The following is a 20,368-nucleotide window of genomic DNA, read 5'->3' as shown; positions in this document are numbered from 1 at the left end:
CATTAGCATAGGCTCTGAGAATTCCTGCAGTCCAAGAACACATTTAACTTGTCCGTTTTGGCAAATTTCAAATTCATTTGGACACAAACCATTTTTTTTTTTGAGGTTCTTCTCCCCTGTGGGAAAAATAAATCTATGATGCCCTTCTATATGCCCTGATACCCACACATATATATGCAATATGGAAAAAAAAAAACTGCTTGAAACCCAGTTCTAGGAGCCAATGTGGGGCAGAGGGAACAGCGTGCACCCCAGAGTCAGATAAATGCAGGTTTAATCCTAATCCTACCAGCAGTGTAGCCTTAGGAATGTTACTTAACCTTCCAGAGCCTCAGTGTTGCATAAGTGAAAAGTGGGCTGACAGTGTCTATTTCCATAGTGTTTGTGTGTGCATTAGGTGAAACGAGGCATGCGTAGAAGCTTCTGGCACAAGGTTAGTATCTTTAAAATATGACTCTCCCTCCTCTCTCCTCTTCACAAAATCACAAGCTGAGACATTTGAAAACACCCTGGTCATTTTTTTAAATGCTCATAAAACTTTACATCAAATTATTTCCCATAAGAAGCCTTCTTGGAATGTCTTTCCATTACCTAGTCTGCAAGTTTTCATAAATAGAGTCATCTAGAAAAAACATGGCAAGGCTGCTTTAATACATATATGTGAAGGAGGCCTAGTATTTCATACAGCTCTGTGGGATTTAATATCAAGGAATTTGCCTGTGTCAAATATTACTTTATTTAACAGAATGTGATATCACTTGGTACAGTCATAAAAAGCATTGCTATCAAAATACAGCTGTTATTAACATTACTAACAACTGCTTTATCCCAGTGCATTTTATTGATATTGTAACGATGGGCACTTTTGAAATAAGTATTCCTGGCTGATTTTCAGAAGCCTATCTCTCAGCGAGTTCATACGATAATTCCACCAGGGTTTTCACAAGGTAGAATGAGGATTTTAAGATGCTTAGAAGCGAGTCATCTTGAGGTCACCAATAATTAAATGGGAGCTAAAGGAACAGAATATGGAAAATGTGTAATCCTCCTTGGCTCTGAAATAAAAACAGGTATCAGCGAGACATTGCCTCTGCAGGGAGACTTGATCTCAATCTACAGCAGGATTCCTTTCAAGCCTGGATGTCTAGTTCAAAATATCCATTAAAAGTCTATGATGGACTTTAATTATGAGAGGCAGATGATAAGAGTCTAGTTCACTCCCTCCCGTTGTCCAGGGTGGTTCAGAGCTGCCAATCATCACCCCCTTCAAAAAGGCCCAAAGTGCAGATACCACTTTAAAGAAATGGCTGGACTGTGAGGGAGGGGTCTCACCCTACAGGTGGTGCTGACAGAGTGGTGTCAAAATGCCTCAGGGCCTGCAAAGTGCACTCAAAAGACCTCTCACTAAAAGCAGTGACAGTCTTCCATTATTCCAATATAGAGCAGTTGGACTAAGAGACTCCTCATCCCTGCTTCTCATTTCTCTGCTTCTGAGCTCCTTCTTCCCACTTCCATTCACCCCCACCAAATGCACACACCATACACATGGTTTGGAGGTGATCTGATACTGTGTCTGGCAGGCCAACAGGAAGAGTTAGCCTATACACACACAAAAGAGGTAAAGGACAGAAGAGGAAAGAGTCCATCTCAGGAGAAGTACCAGCTATAGAGTCAGGAAGACCTGGGTTTAAATTCTGACTCCCTCACTTCCTGCTAGGGGTCTTAAGCAAGTGTCTCTGAGTCTCCATTTTCTGTCTGTAAAACAGAGCCCAGAATTCCTACCACCTAAGCTTAATACGAGGCCCCTAGTTCATAATAGGACACCTAATAAAGTCATTCCCCTGAAAAGAAAGCAGAAGCCCTGCAGCCAATGTTTGTCTGCCTCCACTGTTTCCTACATAACAACTCCCTCTGCCCCGAGAGAGAAACTTGCTGGAGAGGCCAGCTGAGAAAGAAAAATGTTCAATAATTCAGAAGCACTAACATCAAGTCTGATGTAGGTATAAAAATAGTTACAAAACACCACACTCCTCTTGTTTTCATTACAGCAACCTTGGCTCCCTGGGAGGAACAGGAGGAGCTGGGACTGGCCTGAGGCTGGGGCCGGGTCTGGGGCAGGGGAACTTCGACAGGCTTCTGTTTTGGCTCTTCCAATTATTCAGCTTTGTAAGGCAAGGCAGGAATTTGCTTGTCACCTCTATATTTTAAACCAGCCTTTGGATAGGCTGGTTTATTTTTGAATTGACAGTATGCTCAGCAGCGCTACAGGAGCAGAAAATTCTCGACATCCTGCCTTCTGACGAGACCAACTGGTGAGCTCTTCAAGGATGCTGGACTGGATTCCAAAGTTTAGGTTCAAAGCACCAGGCTGGTAGGCTGCCCTGAGCCCCATCAATCCCTCTAGGAGGCCCATGCCATTGGCCTGTGTCACCCAGAAGGACTATGTTACAGCTAAAAGCACAAATTCTGGGAAAAGAACAAGAAAGATCCAAATGGGAAGCTAACATTTGCCAAGTGTCTGTTATGTGCCAGGCACCCTGCCATGTACTTAACATCTAGTACCTTCTATAGCCCTCACAGCAAACCCCAAGTTAGTTGCAAGCCTCTCCATTTCACAGATGAGGAAACCAAGGCCCTGGGAAGTTAGGAGACACCCACCGCAGAGTTCCACCACGGAGTCGGGGCTCAGACTGAGACAGTCTGACTCCCGAGCCTGTGCTCTCTCCCCTCCACCCTCCGTAAGAGCGGAGTGTGCAGTACGAAAAGGTCTTCATGAAATATTCAGCTGCATTTGTAGCTCCTGTCATGTCGAAGCCAGATCTGAATGCTTACTCGGTGCATTTTTTTTCTTGCAAGGGAGCTGCAGGGAAACAAATTTCCAAGTCGTACTTAACAAGACAGGGAAGCAGGGCCTGTTGTTGGCGGGCTCCAGGTTCGGGGGCAGGTCTAGGCATGTGCCCAGAGCAGGAGGCACGGGGACAATCATGTTAGGGAGGCGAGAACCAAACCTACTGCTCCTAGGAGCCCAGGGTCTCAGAGAGTTTCCTTGGCCACCTTTATAGGAGAGCAGAGGAAGTGATCAGCAAGGGCGAGGAAGCCTGGAAGAGGAGAGGAAGGTTGCGTTCCTTGTCATTTCAGAAAACACAGTCTCATCCTTCAAGTCGGACCCCAAACGCTTCTTTCTTTTTGAAGCTTTCCTTGCCTGTCCCAGTCAACCTGGGTGCAGGCGGTCTTTCTCAGATGTTTCCACTCTGTGCCTGGCTCTGTGCTAGAAGCTCAGTTACTGCTACTCCACTGAAGTGGGAAAGCAGGTATTGTTACTCCTCATTCAAGAGAAAGGAACCAAGACTTAGAGCTTGTTTAATCTGCCAAAGGTCACAAGAGCTGGCACATGGTGGGTGTCAACCAAGGATGGACCCCACAATGATTATCTAGTCAATGGTGCCAAAACTGACCATGTCTACAGATGGTCCAGCCAGGATTTAAGGTCAGTCTTAAATTCAAGTCTGGTACTACCCTTAAACATATCCTAAGTAGCTTGAGGTCTTAGTGGACTCTCTTGCCCCTCTGTCCTGAATGATACCTACTCTGGGGCAGAGCTCACTCAGCAAACTCTTATTGACTGATTCATCAGTGTACTGTGTACTCAATAATGGTGCCAAGGATCGAGATGAGCAGCCCCACCCAAGGGAGCCAGCCATTCTATAACTGAATCTTTATTGTTTTTTTTTTTTTTTTATAACTGAATCTTTAAAGAAGAGAGTGAGTCCAACTTCCCACTTCCTGGAGGAAGCTTCTCCCCAATACTCTGACGGTCCCTGCTTGCACACCTCCCATGATGGGGAGCTCACTCCCTCCACAGGCAGTATAGTACTTAGGAGAATTGTTCTTCCTGATGCTGAACTGAAGCCAGCTCTACACTCGGCTCTAGCTTCCCTCAGCCTCTGAAGCCCTTGAGGAAACACTGTTGGTTACATCTATGAAACAACCCCCCTGCTCATGTTTTCCTGACTCCTGGAATAGTGAAGTAGAACACAGACTTAGGGCCAGAAAGATCCCAATTCAAATCCTGCCTCCACTGCTCACATAGTTAGTTGGTGATGGAGCCTTACAAGTTGGCCTGGCAGAGTGGCTATAGTCAGCACACAGTAGGCAGCTCAGTACATAGTGGGGATCAAATGGCCTACTTAGCTGGCAGGGTCTGTTCACAGGGACTTAGTTCTTCTGATGTCAGCTCTGTGACATCTGCTGCCCTTCCCTACATCACATACTCTCTTTGGCCTCTGCCGGCCTGTCTCTGGGGTCCACTTCTGAACAAGTGAATTTAATTCTCTATTATTAAGGAGATGGGAAACTGAGACGGGTGACAACAACAAATCAAGAAATGACAACCATGGGAGTTACCATGGCAACAGTTTAACTTGAAAAGTTCCAAGAACGTAGTGTAAATTAGAGGCACGCACACACGCCTGAATGTGGGGGCCTCAGAAACCTGCTTTGATGCCTGAGACCATCACCCAAACTCCAGTATAGAATGAATTTCCCACCCTACTTCCCACCTTCAGGGGTAGGTCATGAGGCAAGTTCTCCTTCTAGGAACCTAAATTAATTCTTCCTACAAGGTATCATTCATCAGTGCAGGCAGGTGTCAAGAGAGGCAAAACATCTTCTATTAAAGTTTCGGCTGAAACAGACATCTGAAGATGGTGCACATCTCTCCTGCCAAAGAGCAGACTGGTTTTAAGGACTAAATGAGGTGGAACACCTGGGTGGCTCAGTCAGTGAAGCGTCTGCCTTCAGCTCAGGTCATGATCGTGGGATCAAGCCCCACAGACTCCCTGCTCAGTGAGGGGTCTGCTTCTCCCTCTCCCTCTGCCCCTCCTCCTACTTGTGCACTCTCTCTCTTGCTTGCTCTAATTAATAAATAAAATCTTAAAAAAAAAAAAGACTAAATGAGGTCATGTAAGCCAAATGCACACAATTCAACAAAGACTGAGAGCTTCTTATCAGCAAACACTGTTCTAGTAGGACTCGAAGTCACCTGCTTGAACAGTTACCTCTGTGAAAAAAAGGCAGAGATTGCTGCTCAGGGGAGATTTACAATAGTCCTGAGAGGTGAACCAGACAGACAATGGCCAGACCATATAGGAAAGCAGAACTCTAACCCCCAACCTCTGCAGCAACCAGCCCCAAACGATCAAGACTTGATCAACAACCTGCCAGCTTTTTACTGTTTTGCTCCACTTATATTTTAAAATTTAAACCCACTCAGGACCACTGTGAATGAGCAAAATATGCTTCCCAAACTAGTCACGCACAGCTCCCGGATTCTAGTTAGATCGCCTCCAGCTTCTTCCTCCCAATGGCCTCCAGTCCAAGCAGCCCAAAACCTTTATTTTTTTTCACTCGGAAACTTTCCCACCACTCTGCCTGTTCCTGAGTCTTACCAAAGATGATCAGCAAGTGATCATGGCTGACTCCCTTGTAGCCTCTGCTTGTTCTCATGAGTGGCCTTCATTTCCATAATCCATCAGTATAATACAGAAGCAAATTAGAGAGCATGCTCTGCTCTCCCACCTCCCCAACCCACCCCCATACTCAGGGTATTCATAACACAGCAGTCAGTGTAATCTTGTTAAAATGATGAAACATAGTATTTTTTTTAAGATTTTATTTATTTATTCAAATAAATAAAGAGAGGCAGAGACACAAGCAGAGGGAGAAGCCTCCATGCAGGGAGCCCGATGTGGGACTCGATCCTGGGACTCCAGGATCACGCCCTGAGCTGAAGGCAGACGCTTACCTGCTGAGCCACCCAGGCATCCCGAAACTAGTATGAAAGCCCACAGAGAGAAGAAAATATACAGCAGGTAAGAGAGGTCTAGAACACTGGGGGCAGGAAGGAGGGAGTTACCAACGCAATGGAATTGTCAGGGTGGGCCTTGTTGAAAAGATGATATTGGAGGAAAGACTTGGAGGTACCAAGCCATGTACATGTCCAGGGGAAGAATATTCCAGGCAGAAAGAACAGACTTGAGGCAGGACTGGGCCTGACTCGTTTCAACAAAGCAAGGTAAGGCCAGAGATGCAGGAGAGACTTGGCATTGAAGGAGGCCTTTACAGGTCATGTAAGGACATGAGGAGCCATTACTGAGTTCTGAACTGAGGAGCAATAGGTTCTGATGTGGGATCTTTACCAGGATCACCCCAGCCCCTGTGTTAAGAATAAACTGGAAAAAAAAAAAAAAAAAAAAGAATAAACTGCAAAGGGGCAGGGCAGAAGCAGGAGTGCACTGAGGGGCACGACTTTACCCATCCAGGTGAGAAATGGGGCTGTGACTAGGGTGGTGAAGTGCAGATGATGAAAACTGGTCAAGCTCTGGGTACAGTTTGATTATAAAGTTTGGGAGAGACTTGAGCAGATACCCTCTGCTCTATTTCCCTCTTTCCTTAAAAACAGAGATACCATTGCAGATCCAGGAAGCCAAATGAGGTCTGGGGCAAGCCCAGTGACCATCTCAACCCTGTGGTGCACTTCCATACACACTGGCCAGGGGCGGGTGCCAGTGGGGGTTGTCTGCTCTGACTCTCTCCAGTGATACCTGGCATTCGTGGCGAGGGACAACTGCCAACATAAAATGCAAGTGATGATCACTTCCTTGATCTAATTCCTACCACAGGGACAGGAACTTAAATTAGACTCAATCCTTCCACAGGGCCTTTAGCAACACCTATCAAAAGCCCTACAAAGCTGCATAACCTTTGACCTAGTAATTTCAGGTAAAGAAATTGGGCTGAAGAACATAAATAGGTACCAAAAAGCACTGATCTCAGCATTATTTACGGTGGTGATAAATGGAAAACAAAAACAGGAAATTGGTCAAATAAATAATGATATATCTTATAATGGACTACTACATAGCTATTCAAAGTCATGTTGGAGAGAAAATTCAGTGGTATAGGGAGAAGATCAAGCTATCGTAAGGTTACAAAACCATGTGTAAGATCAGCTCCAAATGGGTGGCAGGGAGGGGAAATGGGGGATGGGAAAAGTAGGCCTGTACATAGAAACAATAATGGAGAGAAAAACACAGTGTTAAAAGGAACTACCTCTCCACGACAGGATAATGGGTTGTTTTCATTTGTTCTCTGGGTTACACTAGGTTTTCTAAATTTTCTATTGTTTACATGTATTATTGGTGCAATCAGAAAAAACACATTAAAGAAAAACATGATAAATACTATAAAATTTTCAAGGTAATACTTATCTTAGTAATAAAAATTGCTACCTATTCTACAATGTGCCACAAGGCTTAATGAGTTTGAGAATATGAAAGAAGACAAGAGAAGTAGAGAAATATGTAATGGGGAAAAAAGACAGCCTCTTCAATAAATGGTATTGCAAAAACTGGACAGCCACATGCAAAAGAGTGAAACTGGACCATTTTCTTACACCACACACAAAAATAAACTCAAAATGGATTAAAGACCTACTTGTGAGACCTGAAACCATAAAATCCTAGAAGAGAGCACAGGCAGTAATTTCTCTGACACTGGCCATAATAACTTTTTTCTAGATAGGTCCCCCGAGGCAAGGGAGACCAAAGCAAAAATAAGCTATTGGGACTACATCAAAATAAAAAGCTTCTGCACAGTGAAGGAAACCATCAACAAAACTAAAAGACAACCTACAGAATGGGAGAAGACATTTGCAAATGACATATCTGATAAAGGGCTAGCATCCAAAATATATAAAGAACTGATACAACTCAACACCAAAAAAACAAACAAACAAATAATCCAATTAAAAAATGGTCAGAGGACATGGACAGACATTTCTCCAAAGACATACAAATGGCCAACAGACACATAAGAAGATGCTCAACACCACTCATCATCAGGGAGATACAAATCCAAACCACAATGAGCTATCACCTCACGCCGGTCAGAATGGCCAAATCGGAAACACAAGAAACAACAAGCATTGGCAAGAATGTGGAAAGAAGCCTGAAGAATACAGCAGAATACCTAGAACTGGAATCCTTCTGTGGCACCATGAGAATGACCACTGCTGAGTGTGTCTACTGTCAGTGCAGCTGCCACCAGTGAGGACTCCACCATGCTGACAAAGAGATGTGCAAAACCAACGGACTCTATCGCTCTGCGGCACTTCACATCTGCTACTCCCAAACGTGGAGAGATGAGAAGGAAGAGAAGGCAGTAGCAGGAAGAAAGATCAAATTTTGGAACCTATGGGACCTGAAGCAGTAGCATCAGCATCTCCTGGGAGCTTGTTAGAAATGCAGAATCCCAGGCTTCCCTCCTTCCACCCCCTGAATCAGAACCGGCACTTTAACAAGTCCTCAGGCAGTGTCTATCCACATTAAATTACAAAGTCGTCTCCAGAATACAGCACTCCCCCTTTGAGGTGAATTTGAAATGATCTTAAAAAAAAAAAAAAAAAAAAAAGGCAGCAAGCAAATATTAATTATCTAGAAGATGTAAAATCACCCAAACCATCCAGAATTGCAGGGCTTCCAGGCCTTTGGGCAATGTCAAAACTCTGGCACCAATCCTGGAGAGCTACTACCATAGGATAAGGCTTTCATAGGGAGCAGAGACCAAATACTCCCTCTTCTACGCCAGGAATCCTGAGGCCTTGCTGGCTGGGTGGAGGTTGTGTGTGAATGGTTAACAGGGCTTTGCCCAGAAGTGTACATAAAAGGAGTAAAACCAGGTCAAAGGAATATCACAATATCTCTAGGCAAAGCCTAGCTAGGCCTTTTCAGCACTCAGAATGCAACTGCATCAAAATGAGGAAACAGGCTGAATGAGAAGGCCACACTTTTCTGACCCAGATGCCCCAGTTTGCCAGGAGGCAGGGAGACAATGAGAAAGAAGCCTTGATTACTATATCTGTAGTCCCATGGCTCAAATAAATTAGGTCACCTTCTTCATAAATTACTCAATATGGGATCCCTTTATGCTTCTTTGAAGAAGGGAGGGAAGGAACATTTAATGAGGCTCTACCTTATGCACCATTTCTCAATCCTGGCTGTAACTTCGCATCACCTGGGCCCCAGCTCCAGCTGTTATAGAGCACTCTGGGGTGGGGCTAGGGCACTGGTGTTTGGTAAGAGCTTCCAAGTGATGCTAATGCAGAACCAGGGTTGGGATCCACTGTATTGGGCACTGGGCTCCAACTCAAAGTCTAGCAGCTGACAGCAGCTCAGAGAAGCAGATAGGAATCATCATGAACAAGCTGGTGCCGAGTGACAAAGGGTCAGAGCTGGAATCAGAACCAGGATATACCAGTCTAAATCTAGAGCATTTTGGTTTTTCTATAGACACCTCGTTTTTTCAAAAGGCAGGGATGCCAGAGATCCTCTCAGAGTCTGACCTGCCAAAACCGTAAAATCTGAAGGAGGGCTCCTTCAGACCCTCTCAGTCTCCCCTCCATAGCATTGTCCACCACTGACCTGTGTTGACAGTATAGTCAAGGCTCTGGAAACAAAAACCAAGAGGACCAGGAGCTGAGTGGGTGAGGAGGTCACAGGAAAAATAGCAAAGCCAAGAGCTACCAGTCACAAAGAGATATTGCCTGTTAGGCACTGTGCAAATTACTCCAAGAATCCCACACCAACTCATTTTATAAATGAAAAACTCATGGAAGCTCAGAGAATCTAAGTAACTTGCTTAAATTCATGCAGCTACCAGATGACAAAGCAGAGAATTCAAGCCCAAGTCTGCTGGCATTTTCCTGTCTTATATGGCCTTAGGAAGCACTTAATCAAGTATATGGGAGGACCTTCCCGGGTGGAGAAAAAGGGCCCCATGACTTAGCTGTCCCGAAATAAGTTACTTCAAAGGTTCTGGAAATAATGATGCTGATTCAACAATGACAAGGTCTCACAAAACTGCCACGGACATTCTTTCATGACAATTCTGCCACCAACCCTCACAAACCCTCATCATTATCCCCATTTTATGTATATGGAATCTAAGCCTCGGAGATAGGAAATAACTTGCCTAAGGTCCCACAAAGTGTGGGCTGTCCACAAATGGGGTACCTCTTTCATTCTGCCAACATGTGAAGTGTGGCAGATCTTTGGTGGCAGAAAGTCTCCAGGGCCAAGGATCTTATATACTTCCCAGGAAATGGTTCTGGGGTGAGCATCCCTGCCTCTGTTACTAGGCAGCTCGTGGCTATTTTTTTAGTCAAGCAGGTCTTTGTTATAATCATTCAACGTACCAAAAAGGAATCTCTGTCTTATTTGTTCCTTGAAAGGGATGAGTGCATGGCTGGGAAATGCTGAAGCGCTTACACAGCATGAGGATGAAGCACATCCAGGGAAACCAAGGAAAGGAGCTGGTGAGCCTGTACCAAAGAAGGCCTGAGACTCCACAGCAGCCAGACTGGGTCCACCGCCAGCTCTGCCATTCATAAATCCATGTGACAGAGCCCGTGTCATGTGCCCACCAGACGCCCCATTCCTCCCTCTGGAAAGTGGGGATTCTGCTGATTTCACGAGTTTGCTGGGGAATAAATTAGCTTATGTTCTAGACTGCACTGTGCACCAGGCCCTGAAGTCATTTGCGTCTTTATTTACCTGTGTGTGCCAGATGTTCTACTGACTTAATCCTCACAGCCATGTGATAGGAGATGGGATCTACTGCTTTCCCGATTTTATAGAGGAGAACGTGGAGGCACAGAAGGGTTGCTCAAGGTCATACAGTAAGGAAATGAAGGTCAGGGTCTGAGCCTAGGTCTTGCAGGCTTCAAAGCTGATGTTCTTCCCAAGACTCCATGCTGCTCAGTCTGAGTCACCTCAGGGTGCACGGTCAAATGGGACTTAAATGGCCATAAAGAGGAATTAAGGTTGGACATTAGGAAGTACATCCTTGCCTTGAAGGTCTACAAACACAAATGGATCAACTAGAAATTCCAAAATTGCTACAAAGGGTAGCTTAAGAGAAGCAGGGAGTCTCTGACCACACAATATAGCAGAAAGAGGACAGAGCTGGAATGCTCGGGGCACCGGGTTGCCAAACTTTATAGATTGGTTCAGTTAAAAAAAAAAAAAAAAAAAAAGGTAAAAAAATTAAAAAAAAATTAGAAGAAAAAGCTAAAACAATGGTCTCAAGACAATCAAAAATACTATTAATACACAGGTTATTACTTTTAATACTTTGTCTATATCTTTTTAGTCCCACTTCAATGAATGCCTGCTTTAAAAAACATATTTGGGATTTTAAGAGTACAGCATTATTTCTTAAAACATAATTTTATTTTAGCATTTTGCTGTCACAAAAACACATGTTTGAAAATGACATTTAATCTTTACATAATATCCCACTGTTTGGCTGCCATATTTTACTTGTCCGATCCAATTGTTTATCTTTTTTTTTTTTTCACTATTATAAATAACACGGCAATGAACATTTTTATTCTGACATCTTTTCTGCCCATCTCTGATTATTTTCTTTGGCTAGATTCCTAGAATTGGAATACTGAGCTAAAGGGAACAAGTGTTTCTAGGACTACTGACAGTTATTGCCAAATTGCTTTCCTAAAAGGGTATATTAATTTGCATTTCCACCAGCAGCAAAGGCGAGTACCTGTCTCCCAGCACCCTCTCCAGAATCTAGCATCATCTTAGAAATAATCTTGGCTAATAAGAGAAGTGAAAAATAGTAGCATGAGTCTGCAAAGAGACATAGAATGTTTGATAACCTACCTCATCAGTCTGTGGCTCAACCAGGATTTGAATTTAGGACACTCAGCTCCAGGAGCCAGGTCCCTAACCACTACTGGGGTACTCATTACTCAGCCACAGCTTGGGCTATACGATTGTCACATGTCAGCTATTGTTTTAGGGAATTTTACATGAGAGTTCTACATGGGCAGAGATCTTTACATTAGTCTTTCATTATCCTGAGCTACTAGACCAACACTACACAATAGAACTTTCTGCAATTACATATCTGCACCGTCTGATATGATAGCCACTATCCTCTATTGAGCACTGGGAATCTGGAGAGTGTGATTGAGGAAATGAATTATTAATTTTATTTAATTTTAATTAAATTTAATTTAAATTGTGACTAGTGACTACCACACTGCACAGTGCAGCTCTGGAATATCTAGAGCATCACCCAATAAATATTTATTAAGTGATAAACTTGTGTAAGCTCTTAATTCCACCTCTCTCTACCGTAAGTCCTGCAAGGCAAAAGTTTGCCACTTCCATCCTCATCTCCATGTGTCCATTTGTTCTCTCAGATGCAGGTTTAATGCCATTTATCTGCCATGTGGGGGTGATTTGAAGATCACCTAATTAATGTTTGCAAAGAGCTGCATTGCTGACTGGTTCTCAGAATAACTGCACGTTAAGAAAACATTTAAATGAACAATTCTCATCCACAGGCCAGAGGAGGGCTGAGTTTATTCAGTAAAGAGCTAGTTTTTCTGACTCACTCTGAACTAGATCCTTCCACTGTGGACCTCATCAATACACACTCCTTTCATCTGCAAGGTTCCACCAATCAGAAGATACTGAAAAGTACCTTCACAATGGTTTTGATGTCACAGTTTGATGAGTAAATTAATAATACAAACAAGACTGGGGAGGGCGGATATCTAACCAACTTGAACAAATTATTTTTAAGCTCTTAAGCACTTTCATTGCTTGCATGATAATGAAGCAAATTTTTAAATGTCTTCATCCACTCTCAAAGTAGACCTGGTAAAAAGACTTTTAAAGAAAAACACTTTACTAAGCACTCACTTATAATTACATGGCATTCCAGAAAGTTATAAAGTTGCTATTCTAGAAGAAACAAGGGTTTTGGAGCCAGAGAGGCCTATGATCCAATGCTAGTCCTAGGTGGACGACCCTAGGCAAATCGCTTGCCTTACTGAGTCTCAGTGTCCTCACCTAGAGCATGGGAGTAACAGCAGCTACCTACCACACAGAAGGCACTCAGCATGTGTTTGATGGACTCTTGCCCCATCCTTTTACCACCTCGACAACCACTGGATGAAAGAACTGTGTCCCTCCCTACTCTGCCTGCTGAAAGATGCCAATCCTCAAAATCCAAAATGGTTAATACTTAATAGTGCCAATCTATAAACATAAGACAGCTTCTCTTGACATCTGGTGGTCATTATTACCACTTTCTGAAATAATGTCAGATAGGAAGTAGCTAGAAACCTGGCTACTACTGAAAGTGGGGACCAGGGACAAGCATCATGGCATCCTTTTGGAGCTTATCAGAAATGCAGACTCTGGTCCCTCTTCCTATCTACTGAATCGGAACCTGAACTTTAACAAGACTCTTGGGTGATGTACACACATATTAAAAGTTTGAGAAGTACTACCTTACAAAACACAAATCCACACTCCCCTCACAACCTAATTTCATAGTGAGGGAAACTGATTCCAAGAATGGGTAAGTGTCTTACCCTAAGCCATAATGTGTTAGCTGCAACCCTTTTGCTTGACTTCAAGGGGTTCAAAGACCAGACTTTTAGAATCGACAATCATTCCACGGCAGGAAATTCAGCTCTTTAAAAGAAAACATTCTTAAAACCTAATGTTCTTGAGGATTATAATGATATATCAGTTGAATCTAAGGATCATTCCCACTGTGGGCGCAAGCAATAAGCTACCGCCCAGTCCACAAAGCAAACACAAGACTCAGGAGGACAGGGAGTAGGGGGCACTGCACAACTGCTTTTGAGATCCTGCTACATTTATGTCCTGTTTCCTTTTTTATTTTCCAAATAAAAGAAAGGCCCTGATTTGATGTTCAGAACATGACAAAGGACAAAAAAGGTTCCATTGCCTTCCCTAGTGAAACTGGAGAGGTGTCAGTATCAAAGGCAGCATCTAAACACTTGTCAGAATTCAGAGTCTGCGACCAGTGGAGTGGGTTTCCTCCATGGTGACCACACCACCGTACAAGGCTGAGGTGACCTCTCTCTGATCTAAAGGAACTCCTGATGTCTCCTGCTGAGTACGGGGACACCTTAGAAATGGGAGGACTGGATTTCCCCCCGTGGCTCCACTGAATTCTTTGTCAGATGACGAGTCATCTAACCACAGGGAACAAATCTTTTCTGGGTCACAGAAATTTGACACGTGAAAGCAAGACTGACAAATACACCCTTTCATTGAACTGGCCCATACTAGGATGGACAGATATGTGCAACTATTTCCACTTTGGAAACAGCATGTAGGCACATTAATTTAATTTTTTACTGTGCCCAGGCACCATGAAGAAAGACAGTTGGGCGGATTTTTCAGCAAAATGCCCTGCAGTGGGTGGGGATAAGCTTGCTGTGGGTAGTCCCAATTGTTTCCTTTGTCAGATTTCCTAGGCGGCCATTCCAAGGCCTCTGAGCCAAAGGAAAAGGGATGGGGGAAGGGCAGGGAGGGGTGAAATCCACGGCCTGAGCAAATGCTAGACACATACACTTCTCTGAGGAACTGTTTGTCATTCACTGTGGAGCCAGCCCCACCTACAATACAGAGGGACATATTTACATATTTCAACTCCATTGCTGGCTGAAGCGCTACAGAAAGTGATGATTCGTAAACAGCCAGGGAAGAAAAATGTTCTCCAGAAAGGATTTGCCTATCACTTCAGCAGAACAGCTCAAAGTTATGCAAATCCCTGGCTTGAGGTTTGATTGTCACCCTCACCTCCCTCTACTACCCAGGCTCCCAAGCCTATAAGGGATTGCAAAGTAAACAGCCATATTCTGGTTTAAAAGACAAAGTAGAAATCACTAGAAGCCTACTGCTTCTCGTGTGTGACAGAAGCCTTAGCATGGCATATGCCTGTGACCCTGCAATCCTACTTTCTAGGAATTTATCTTCAGGAAATAATAAAATTACACAGTGTGTACAAGGGTGGTTACTGCAGCTTTGTTTCAATCAAAAAAGAACAACTAAAAATAAGCAAGAAGTCAAAAAATTTCAGTGCTGTTTAAATAAATTATGGCACATTAAAACACTGAGGTTCTATGTAGCCATTAAATATGTCGCCATAGGGAGAAATGTCATAACATGGAAAGACTTATCATTAAATGAAAATACATATTCAGTATATTACGACCATGATCTCATCTTTTTACATGCATAAAGTCACAAGTTACAACTCAAAATGTGGTGAAACTTATTTTCTGCTTTCTCCTTATTGCCTTACCGTGCAACTGTGAATATATATATATGTATATATATTATCAAAGTATATATATATAGATATATATATATACTTTGATAATTAGAAGACAATAAAAGTTTAAGAACTGTAACAAACTAATAAGTATATAAGGCCCAGAGGACCTGAAGATGTAAGAATCTACACTTAACACTGTTTCATTAGAAGCTTTTCTTATGAAAAACTATACATTCAGGGATCCATAATATGCTGGACATCCTGGGAACTGGGGCACATGTCACTTTCAAAGTGGCCTCCATAGCAGTCTGTCAGTGCAGAGAAAAAGATAGAGTGATTCAGCTTTCAGCTACAATAAGCCAGCCTGATAAACCATGTAAGAAGGCAGGTAAAAATCGGTCTCTCAGATCTAGAATTGACGTTGATTTACCCCGCTAGGCTCTTGGAATCAAATCTGCAAGGAGGTGATTTAAATCCCATTGTTCTTTTGTTTCCCGTTTGAGATTTATGGATGTGGGAGATGGGGACAGGAACAGTGGCCAGCTGGAGATCCAGGCAGAGTGGCTGGTTATTGGAACTGGCTAGGGGGCTGAGTACCCAGGTGAGGATCTAAACCAGGTGATATTCAATCTCATTTTCTTCAACCCCTCTGAGTTAAAGAGTGTAAGAGGGCATCTTACTTGAGTCCCTTGCTTGTGGTGTCCGGCAGTCTTTGTCTTAAATTCCTAATCACCCTCTTTCCCATATTTTTAACTCTTGATCTGGAAATATCAGGTTATGTAACATGCCAATCTGCACAAGGATATAATTCTGTCATAAAAAGGGATTCAATGAGGGAGAAATTCTAACAAAACTGGAAATGACTTTTCTAAGAAAAGAGAAGATATTTTTGTTTCAAGCACTTGGGCTGTTTTTAAATAGACTGTAGATGCTGGTACTTTTTGGGCTGTTGATTTTCCTGCCCAACCCCCACCCAACAAGTGCACAGAGCTGGAAAGGGATGAAGGAAGCGCAAGGGAATGATCCTCAGTGACGTTTTGTGACACTAATCCTTGTTTTGTCGTAAACTAGAGAATATCTTCCCATTTACAGGAGAGAACAGAAGTTCCAAAGCTAACTTGCCTAAGGCCACATCGCCATGATTTCTACCCAGTAAATAAAGGAGTTAAAGTTACACCCCATCAATTTAGTCCCGCAAAACCAGGTAGGGTCAAAGAGATTATACCACAGAGAGTCCGATCCATCGGGGGAGAGCCCTTGGAGATCCAAACCGCCCACTACTGCAATAGCCGACCTCCCACTGCAACACCTGTTCGGTGGGGAGCTCACTACCTCATATTCCAGATTATTTCCTTCGCTGCAGAGCTGCCCTCTGATGACACTCCTTTCGGTTGCTCCCTGGATCCCCCGCCCCGCAGGGACCAAGGCTAACCCTCCCCCACCTCCACAGTCCAGTAGGGCGGTTTGCAGGCTTGGGGCCCCCATTCTACCCTCCATCCCCGCATAGGAAGCTGGCAGACGGATCCAAGAAATCTCTAAAACCGATGCCCTCCATCCCTGACAACTTCCCCACCCTCCGAAGACGGTGAATTCACACGCCAACCCCCACTCCGCTCCCGCTCACTTAAACACACAAGCTGGGAGTAACCCCTTCCCTGGATCAGCCCCCTAAAGCCCCCTAAAGCCGCGGGACCCTCTACGTCCTAAGTTCTGCCTGGACAAGCTCGGGGCGTTCACCGGGCCCGGCCGCACGCCAGGCTCCGCGGGGGCTGCGCTCGTTCGCCCCGGGAAGCCCGCTCAGACCGGCCCAGTCCGCGCCGTGGACCGACGCGCATCAGCACCGTCCCCAGGAGGGCGGGTTCTCCCACCACGCCTCACATCGCCCACAAAGGGGGGGGGGTTCCATCTCTGCGCGAAGCCGGGCCTCGCCGCTCGCCCCACTTGCAGGCTCCCTCGCGCTCGCGCGCTCCCCCTCACCCCACGCGCGCGCACACACGCGCACACACGCGCACACACGCGCGCGCACACAAACTTGCTTCCACCACCACCTGTGAAAACATCCCTCCTAACTTCGGCGAGGGGAGCTCCGGGGCTAGCGGCGCGGCGGAGCGGCGGGAGCGCGGCGGGAGCGCGGCGGGGAGGGGAGGGGAGGGCCGGGCCGGGGGCGGGGGCGGGGGCGGGGCGGGGGGCGCCGCGGGGCCGGGGCTCGGGTTTCCCGCGCTGGCCCCGCCCACCCGGCGGCCCGGCTCGGCGGACTGCGGCGCTGCTCTGCCCTCCCGGGAGCTCCGGGGCGGGGGCCCCGCAGAAGACGGCGGAGAGCGCAGGGGCTCGGCCCGCGCCGCCGCCCCGAGACGCCGCGGGGAGGCCGAGCAGCGCGAGTGCGCCGGGAAACAGGTTGCCGCCGCGCCCCGCGCCCCGCCCCCGCCCCGCCGGATTCCCGCCCTGGCCCGGCGCCCCCCGCCCCCGCCCCCGCCCCCGCGGACCCGCGCGGCCCGCCCGGAGCCTCCCGGGCCTGCCGGGCCACAGGCGCCTTCGGCAAGGTCACGGCGCGGCCGGCCGGCACCTGGGGAGTCTCCCGCGGCGGAGCGCGGGCTTGGCAGGCAGTCGCATTGTTAAGGATCATGGCAGCGGCAGGAAATCCGACCGGCCCCGCAGGTCTGCGCAGGGAGGATTTATTTTGCAGCGCGGGACACACTCAGACAGCCCCAGCCCCGGGATTTCAGGGAAGGGGATGCAGGGTTTCGGGACGGAGCAATGTGGCAAAAACAAAACCCTGCCCCCACCCGGGCACACCACCGCCTCCGGCCTGCGGGGTGGGGGGCGGGGGCGGGGCGGGGCGAGGGAGTTCAGCGCCCCTGAGCCTCAGACTTCAGCGTTCCGCACGCCTCTAGCGCTCGGGTGCCTTATCCCTCTACAGGCGAAAAAAAAACCCACAACGATTTTAAAGCACTTCCACTACTGTGGTTCCTCTGTCAAAGCCCATCGACACGCTACAGGCTGCGGCAGCTCTGAGAAGCAGTCGCCACAGAAGCAAACTGCGCAGCGAGGGGGCGGAAGCCCTGCAGCGCACTCCTCCCCATCCTACCCCAGGGGGCGCCCAGCCTGCCCGGGAAGCCAGCATCGGGTGCCCAGGGGCGGCCAAGCCTGGCGGAGGCCAGCACTCTCCCTCCTAACCCCCGCCAGAGCGGGTCCGGACGGCTGGCAGGCTTGGCATCTCCAAGGTGAACCAAACAGCTCAGGCAGGTTCCTAAACACAGGAAGGACAGGCGCTGGGTGTGAACGACGGGTTGGAGGAGATCAGGGGGGCAGAGAAGCGAGGCTTCGGGATTCCCCGGGAGGCAAAGTTAGTTTCCTGAAAGAGCATCCCCTGCAAGGTCTCCCAACGCCTCCCGAGGCAGGCTCGGGCTCTGGGGACTCCATGGGCCCTGGGTTCTGACTGGCTTTTTCTCTCTGACCAATCCCGGAGCCTCTACTCAATTCCCAGCTCAATAACCGGTTCTTTGGGGACAGTAGGATCAGCACCCAACGCGACCCAGGAAGTGGGCGCCGTGGTGCTGCCAGGTGTCTCCCTGCTCCCCGGCCCCGGTCCCGGGATGGGTGCGCCCCGGTACTTACATTCCCCACGCAGGCAAACTTTCAGTCTTGCCTCTCGCGAACGCGGTGCTCGCACTACGGCGCTGGGTAATCACTGAGCCCGTTTATATAATTGCCCGCGATGCCGCGCGGCGGATCCCGCGTGCACGGCCGCACAGCTCAGCACTTGGGCACCCTCTCGCCCCCGCACTCGAATCCCAAGCGTGCCCGCCGCCGCCTTCCACAAAGCAGCAAGGCGATCGCGTGGACTCGTCACATCCAAGGGTGCACGCAGGGTCTACCAAAAGCCGGGCTACTTTAATGCGCCCCTTGCGCGGCAATGGTGGCTTACGGATAACTGCATTTCTACAAACGTCGTCAGGGCTGGGGGTGGGTGGGAAGGAGACAGAGAAACGGACGGGGGTGGGGGGAGGTTGGCACGGCTGTGAAGAGGGCTCTTTACCCAACCCAGCGGCCATACCCTCGTCCGCACGTACCAGGGTGCACAAATCGCCTTAACGTGTCGCCCTGAAAGGGAAGCCAACTTCCAAAGTTAGAGACCACGCAGTTGAATTTCCAGTACTTTCCAACCTCGCCTAGGCGGGGACAGGAGAAGGGGCGGCCCGCGGCCAGCGCAGCCCTCCCCACCTGCCAGCCAAGGAGGACTCACCGGTGGAACCGTCCCTCGCCCCCCGTGGCTGGCTGTGTATTCCCTGCTTGCGCGTACGCACACACACACACACACGCACACGCACACACTCTCCAATACCACCTTCACGTCTGCTTCCTTCATTAGACTGCATTTTTAAAACGCGAGGAAAATGACGGAGCCAGAGCACATCTGTCCGAGCCGGGGGTGCGAGTAGTCACACACACACACACGCGCGCGCGCGCGCGCGCAGTCACACTCACGCGGGAGCGCTCTGAGCGTCCACCCGCGGCGGCAGCCTGCACTCACCGGGAAGGCAACGTCCGCGCCGCTGCAGGGCGGCGGGCGAGGGCCGGGGAGCCGCGCGGGCTGCAGAGGGCGCGGGGCCGGGGTCGCCCTCCGGTTCCCCCGCTCCCCGCGCCGCGCGCACGGGGCCGCTGCAGCCAGCGCTCGCCCCGCAGGACAGGCTGCAGCCGCCAGAGCCCGGCGCCTCCTCCCAGGCTCCTCCTGCGCCCGCCGGGGCCCAGAGGCAGGCTGGTTCTGCAGAGGGGCTGCGGACGCTGGGGCTGGGGCTGGGGCTGGGCTGGGGCGGGGAAGGAAGGGGATCCCGGTGAGGAGGAAGGCGAACCCGCGCGCGCCGCCTCGCTCCCACCCGCAGTCCGGAGTCCCGGCCCCGCGCCCGCCTCCCGGCTCTCCCCTAACCTCGGCTCCCGGACTCTAGTCCGCGGCGGGCTCCGGGGGCTGCGGCGACGGGGGCTCGGGCTCCAGACCGGCTCGCCTCGCGGGCAGCCTCCCTCCCGTGCTCCCCCAGCGCGGGCCGAGGGGGCAGGCGAGCGTCCCCGGGAGCCCCCGGCCGTCCGCGCGAGCGGCCCCGACCCCGCCGCGGCCAACCAGCGAGGACGGACGGGGGAGCCGGCGAGACGCAGCCGCGGTCCCCAAGGCGCTTTTCCGTGGAGCGGA

At 48.3% G+C, this 20,368-nt stretch overlaps 1 protein-coding gene across 1 annotated transcript in view; it reads right to left on the bottom strand.

The window, feature by feature from the left end:
- Window positions 1–18,871, bottom strand: part of TENM4 (teneurin transmembrane protein 4) — a 729,276-nt gene extending 710,405 nt beyond the window's left edge. Inside the window, 1 exon segment of the mRNA XM_038568485.1 lies at window positions 18,802–18,871. The gene's annotated coding sequence lies outside the window, so the exon portion shown is untranslated.
- Between the last annotated feature and the right edge of the window lie 1,497 nt (window positions 18,872–20,368).

The sequence above is a fragment of the Canis lupus genome, chromosome 21 (assembly GCF_011100685.1).
Source record: "Canis lupus familiaris isolate Mischka breed German Shepherd chromosome 21, alternate assembly UU_Cfam_GSD_1.0, whole genome shotgun sequence".
Taxonomy (NCBI): Eukaryota; Metazoa; Chordata; class Mammalia; order Carnivora; family Canidae; genus Canis; species Canis lupus.
The sequence above is the reverse complement of the archived record's forward strand: the minus strand, read 5'-3'. Positions and strand labels throughout refer to the sequence as shown.